Source organism: Lytechinus variegatus, chromosome 9 (genome assembly GCF_018143015.1).
Source record: "Lytechinus variegatus isolate NC3 chromosome 9, Lvar_3.0, whole genome shotgun sequence".
NCBI lineage: Eukaryota > Metazoa > Echinodermata > Echinoidea > Temnopleuroida > Toxopneustidae > Lytechinus > Lytechinus variegatus.
Window position 1 is genome coordinate 36,925,524 of NC_054748.1, and position 6,725 is coordinate 36,932,248.

The following is a 6,725-nucleotide window of genomic DNA, read 5'->3' on the forward strand; positions in this document are numbered from 1 at the left end:
CCTGATCAGCATTAAAATACATACAATGCACGAAAAACATAGTAACAGGACATTATGAGATACAGAAAAAGGGAATAAATACAAGGTAAAAATACGAAAATGTGTAGCCATGTAGTCAATATACCATTTTGTCTAATTGGACCAAGTGTTAAATTGCGCAAATTGAATGAAAATGAAATGGATATTAAACCAACTTCTTATGAGACGAAATGGTCATAGACCAAATGGGGTTAGACGGAGTGATGATTGGACCAAATGGTTGTTGGACGGAATGGCATTAGAATGCAACTGTTTGCGTGTATTTATGTGTGTGTATGTGTAGACATAATGCAGCAAATTAGCTTTGCATCCCTCTCCCTATCTCTATTTTCTTTCTATGTTCTAGGCAGTTCTCATCATACTATTGTCCACCTCATGTTCCTGAGTTGTGTTGTTTCGTGTTATTTATTTATCATTATTATTTGCCCTTTTCGTTATCTTCATGTATTACTTTACGTATATATTTCTATATTCCTTTTATCTATTTTTTGAGGGGTCCACATTCTACAAGCTTTGCTTTTCAGTGGACCCCTCTATTCTTCTTATAATATGTAATTGCATTGATTTAATTATATTTAATGATATTGATTTTATTGACTTAAACTTGATATGTATATTAATCTATATTTAAATAACTTTCAAATATGTATTTCATTTTTTTCAATATTGAATTTTGTTTATGCTATTATTTATTTAAATTGAATCAGTCTATCTTGTAGTTATTTGTATTATTTTGAAGAATGAAAATAAATTGAATTGAATAGATGCAGATAGCCGATGTGGAAAGAAACGGGATGGCAATGAATGTATCGGTGAATCATCAGTAGATTTACTCAAAGATCTACAAGGGGAAGATCGGACACTTCGGCGATTTTTTGAAACGCTCGATAAATGCTTATGGGGAAGGGCGCCCAACAGCGTTGAGTAAGTAAACCTTCGCATATCGGCCAACGAATTGTTCTGTGATATCGGCACGCGACTGTGTATAAAACATATGGGGAAATGAGAGAGTGGAGTTTGGAGAGGACTCAAGAGTGGCTCGTGAAAATGTTTCCATATTTTCTTACCAAGAAACATCTGAAATATACTCATCTCAAATATAAGGGGGTAAAATTTGAAGAAAAAAAATTTGAAATGTAAAAATAGTCTATCCCTTCAACCCTTCACCATTTCTCTCATATGTTTTGTACACAACTATCTCGCGATACGCAAAGGTAAAAAAGGTCGTTACTTACTCAACGCTGTGGGGCGCTCTTCCCGAGCGTTTCCAGGGGGGGGGGGGTGAAACTCCGCTTCTGCATCCGGTCAGACATGGGGGAAATTTTGGAAGGTCAAAAGTGCACACTGCTCCCATTTTTCGCGTACAAGGCTATGGACACCGCAACTTCATGGCACACCAGCGAAACAGAGGTGTGGTCATAAATTGGCCTGCGCGCACAGCGTAAAAATATGCAAATAAGCAAATTGTCACAAATTTGCATAATACGCGACGTGATTGAATATGAAATGTATTCATAGAGCTGCGTCTTTGGTAAATTCACGTCATTATGATCATCCCCGTTCACCCCCCCTCAAGGTATTCAGTTGTTTATTCATCTTTTCTTGTTTACATATTTTTAATTCATTCGCGATTATTACTACATCAATTAATTCACTTATTTATTTGCTAGATATTTCCCTGGAAGACATTTTGGAAGCTTACAAGAGATTCATTAGTAGGATTGAACTTAGGGATCTGCTTGCTCTATAGTATTGGTGTTCATCACTGCCCATTATTTTCATTACACTTCATGAATAGCCACAAATATTTGTTTATTATTTTGGGGGGTGGGGTAAATACTTAAAATGATGAGAAAAATCTGAGCAAGAGAGCAATCAGGTCATTTTGTCTTTACTTTGAAATTGAAATGAACAATCTGGTGCAAATCTTATGAAGATTTGTTTTTTAAAGTCTGAGTTTGGGATGGGAACAAAAGAGAGCCCAGTTCCCCCCCCCCATGTATTTGCTCTCATCAAGGCTATCTTAAAGGTCACTTCCAAATAAAATAAAAATTTTGTACCTGCCCACCCCCTATATTTCTCTATCGATTCCACCCCCCCCCCTCTCTTTCTTCCACACACACACATTCCACATAATCATGCGAGCAAACAATTATTCTCATTTCATTCTAATTTCTATCCCACTTTTAAAATCAAACTCATTCATGTCTTTAATTCAGCTGCACCTGAATGTCACAGTATGCCATGTTGCAATGGCTTTTATGGGCTATCTTGCCACGCATGTTATGTTGATACTAAATACCTGTTGTACTAGTATTATACCCATGCATGGATACCCGACATACAGAATCAATCAATCAATCAGTAGCACCATCATATTCCAGTCATATAGAAGTAATCTTCAGTGCCATTTCATCACAACACAGTTTGGTAGCAATAACATCATCATCACATATCTTTCACGGAATATAAATTGGTGGATTAATTAAATCACGAATATCAAGATTAGAAAGTAATATTTCAAATCAAAATGTTTATTAATTAATAAATTTTTGAATACATGATAAAAATATTTTTTCTCTTTTTTCTCACCAAAGCATCAAATTACATCAGCAAAATGCCTATAATGAGTGCAACAGAAATTGCAAGGATATTACAAGAGAGGGGATGTATTTTTTTGGTAAAATCTAGAGAAAAAAAATGAAAAAATAAGTACGTTTATTCACTTACAGCATTTGCTGACAAGAAATAGCATGCTAATCTAATCGGGGACACTTCATAAAAAAAGGGGAGCACATTGCCACATTTCTCTAAAGAGTGCCTTCCCAAATCTGCACATTAGAAAATCAGTAACAAAGTTGCTTATTGTCTATTGTTGTGAAGTGCTGCTAGAGCTGTGTTCTATTTCCAACAAATTCTTTTATTTCCAGAGCTAATCTAGTTCATTATATGGGACATCGACAATACAGTGTTACAAAAACAAAGAGATTAAAAACGCAAAAAAATAGTGCAACTTTTCACTTCCCCCAGAAAATGAATTCAACAGCTTAATGTCCAGCAATACATAGAGGTTCTTGTTTCATAAGGACTTCAATTGTGGTAAATTGGCCCCAAATGTAACTAGCAACTAGCATGGGAACCCCAATTTTGATCTGTTGCTTTAACGTTTCCATAGTAATTACCAGAATTTCAAAGTTAGAATAGTGGTTAGTCTTAAAGGGGAAGTTTACCCTGACAAAAAGTTTATTGTAAAAATAGCAGAAAAAATAATAAAAAATATTTCCTAAAGTTTGAGAAAAATTCATCAAATAATTAAAAAGTTATTAGAATTTCAATTATTTGATTTGTGATGTCATATGCGAGCAGCATTCATACATAGCGAATGGTAAAAAATCAAATAAATGTCATTTTCTCAGAAAATTGAAAATGGTTTTCACTCTACCTTTTGTGTATCAATAGACAAATCATTTCATACCCAATCATGAATAGAAAACAAAATTAAGTCATCAGGAACCATACAAAATTTGAAATTCATGCATGTTATATTACATAACACATGGGGCAGCTGCTCGTCTATAACGTCACAAATCCAAAACTTTGAACTCTAATAACTTTCTTACTTTTTAACGGATTTTCCTGAAACCTTCACTAATATTTTTTACTAATTTTTCTGCTATTTTTACAACAAAGTTTTCTTCAGGGTGAACTTCCCCTTTAATGAATTGGGGTCCAGGACTGAGAGTGATTTCTTCGCCCTTTGTTCTGTCACATTGTTTTTATTATGCAATTTTTTTCAATGAAAATCCATTATTTCTTATCACCTTTTATATGTCTGTAGGCATGTATGTTACATAGCCCAGACCTCAGTAAAGGCCCTTTCTGCATTGTTTAGATTAACAGAATACAACCTATCCCTTTAAAACTACTAATATTATTCAAAGTGCTTTCACTACTATAAGTACTACATGTAGATGATTAGAACATTAATAAGGGGGGGGGGGGGGTAAGTGTGCCCTTTGGAAAAATATTTTAATCTTGTGTGAAACCTATGGACCTAAATATCTATACTCCAATTAATCTTTTTTTCAACAGATGTGTAGTTTAAGCAGCATTCAATATGTATTGACACATTTATTTAAATTCATTCAAGTTTTTAAATCTGTAATTGCAATGAAGAAACTGCTTTTTATGAACCTGGCCTTCATATTTCTTCTTGATCTGCCCTACTGATACTCAAACAGCTTGTGAAACCTGCATAGTAAACAAAAAGAGAAAGGAACCAAATGAGCTGCTGATATAAATTATTCTTACTCATCTAGTCCAGTTTATTTAGAAGTTTTAAACTTTTTATGAGCCCCTACTCTTCCATGCAATATTATCTAGTAACTTATGTTGCCAGATAAAAATCATAGATCACTATTATAGATCATTATTCATATAACTTTTTTTTTATTAAGTGTGAAAACCCATTCAAATATATATCGAAAGATTAATCTCAATATTTTGTCCTTTTTTATTTCTGTCTTCAGAGTAACTGAGTTTTAAAGTGATTTTATGTATGATTAATATAGCTAAGAGACATGGACAATAAGTACGGTATGCATTGATGATAATGGAAATACTGGTGAATTTGAATCCAAAAGAATATTATCTCATCATGGAGCTTTACTTTATGGGATAACATGATTCAGAAAAAATAGTTTTTTTTTATATTTTTATGAAAACAAGCATACCTGGCAAGCTTTTAGATTAGATATCCTGTTACTCATCAGATTGTACCTCTTGGTGATGTGCAAATGGTATTTGACTTTGTACTTCTGACTAGGCTGGGACTGCTAAGAACTGGATCCCATTGGATCTGCAATTCAATATACATACAATACTTTACAGTTAAAAATTTCAAAAGTGATAAACAAAATTCCTCTCTTAAAACAAATTTTTTTCAGAGTTTCCAGCTTCCACAATTCCCAACTAGAAAAAAGCAGGTCTTGACCAAAAACTAAATGGTTCAAGCATACGTGGCCTACTATAGTGAGGTCTTTTTGTCAATCTTCATATATATATACACCAAGCCAGCTTTGACAGATGTAGGATAATTATCATTTGTGTGATAATATGGCTCTCGCTCATTCATCAGTGCGATACAATCATTAAATTTTTTGCACTAGTCTATAAACATATCTGAGTTGAATCTCTACGTTAAGTGAGTTCCTCTTTAAGTTTGATATTTATCTTAAAATAGGGTTAGCTTACTTGCTGGCAGGTTTAAATGACCCTTTGCCTTTCACCACACATAACACCAAGAGAGGACAATAAAGATAAATCAATTGGATCAGCTGCTCTCTTTGCTTAGCCTTATACTTAAACAATTCAAAATAGGGCACTATAAATTTTCTCAACCCTTCCAAAAAACAATTGAGCAGTTTGAACCCTGACAAAGAAATGTTGCCCCCCCCGAAAAAAAAATCATTAAACTCCGTTGCTAGACTAATTATATTTAAGTCCAATGGTCCAGCCAGGAATTAAAATAAAGTCAACTTGAATCTTTGTAGAAAAAAAGTGAAACCAGACAGGTCTAGAATTTTATTTTTAAAAATCTATATCTAAGTTAGACCTATCCTAGGGCCTTACTTTTATTTAAAAAAAGAAAAACGTTAACATCTGTCTCAAATCATTCCATGAGCATGGCAAAATCTACCAATATCATTCCAAACAGATTCAGTTCTATTAGATTTAATTTCATTTCATTTTAAATGCATATAATTATATTGAAATAGCGGTGTCGAAAAATCAGTACTAGGCCCATGGCCTATAACTTCAAATTTCAACTCAAGCTTGTTTGACAATTAATTTCCAACACCTAATGACCTAGCCTACATCGGCAATTTCGCAGCCGGCTGGCACCGGCGATATCAAAGTCCCGCTCTGGCTATATACGGTATTTGGCATAATTTTGATGCAGCTTTGCCGTAAACAAGTCCACATCTACCCCTGATATTTGACAATAAGAACTGAAATACAGATTCAATAAGGGCGGACCTGAAGCATCCCAATTAACCAACTTAGTTCTACGAAAAACTATGTTATTTTCTGAGGAAATACGTCAGTCAGATTTCAGACTTATTTAGGATCAGACAGGAAAAAGAAATGGAAATATGGAAATTGTGGTTTGCGTTGTAAACTGCACATAAAGCCATGCATGCGACGCCGAACCCCAGCAAACACATTACAATTTCAACTAAGATCAAAGTAAGGAATTGAACTTAACTTACTTTTATTCCTATGGAATGTCATTAGATTGATATTAATGTTTCCTCCAAGATTTTCTGCTCCTTTGAAGTTCACTCAGAAATCATGATTTCAAACATCAATTCTAAAAACAGATAATTAGACTTGCTATTGTATTTCAAAAAGTTGAATTTCGCAGAATCCAAAAGAACGACACTTCGCACAGATATCGTAGGGAATTGTGGGACGGAAAAAATGTTTAATGCATGAGGCATGAATAAAACATTAGCGTTTTATCCAATCATACAAGTGCATTGAGCGTATTTTGACGTCATTACTCATGAATTAAACATTGACCTTCCAAAATCAACCTTCAAATTGGACAAATGGCAGCCATTTTTGTTATGTACAAAACCTATGGAAAATAAAAAACGCGCGAAAAGAGTTGCCTCTCTAGC

At 34.0% G+C, this 6,725-nt stretch overlaps 1 long non-coding RNA gene across 1 annotated transcript; it reads right to left on the minus strand.

Annotated features, from left to right (window-relative positions):
* Nucleotides 1-4,112: 4,112 nt before the first annotated feature.
* LOC121422042 lies at nt 4,113-6,350 on the minus strand. The gene is made up of 3 exons (XR_005971058.1): nt 6,312-6,350; nt 4,773-4,897; nt 4,113-4,290 (listed from the first exon to the last, which is right to left on the minus strand). It is a non-coding gene; the product is annotated as an uncharacterized LOC121422042 (long non-coding RNA).
* Nucleotides 6,351-6,725: the final 375 nt, after the last annotated feature.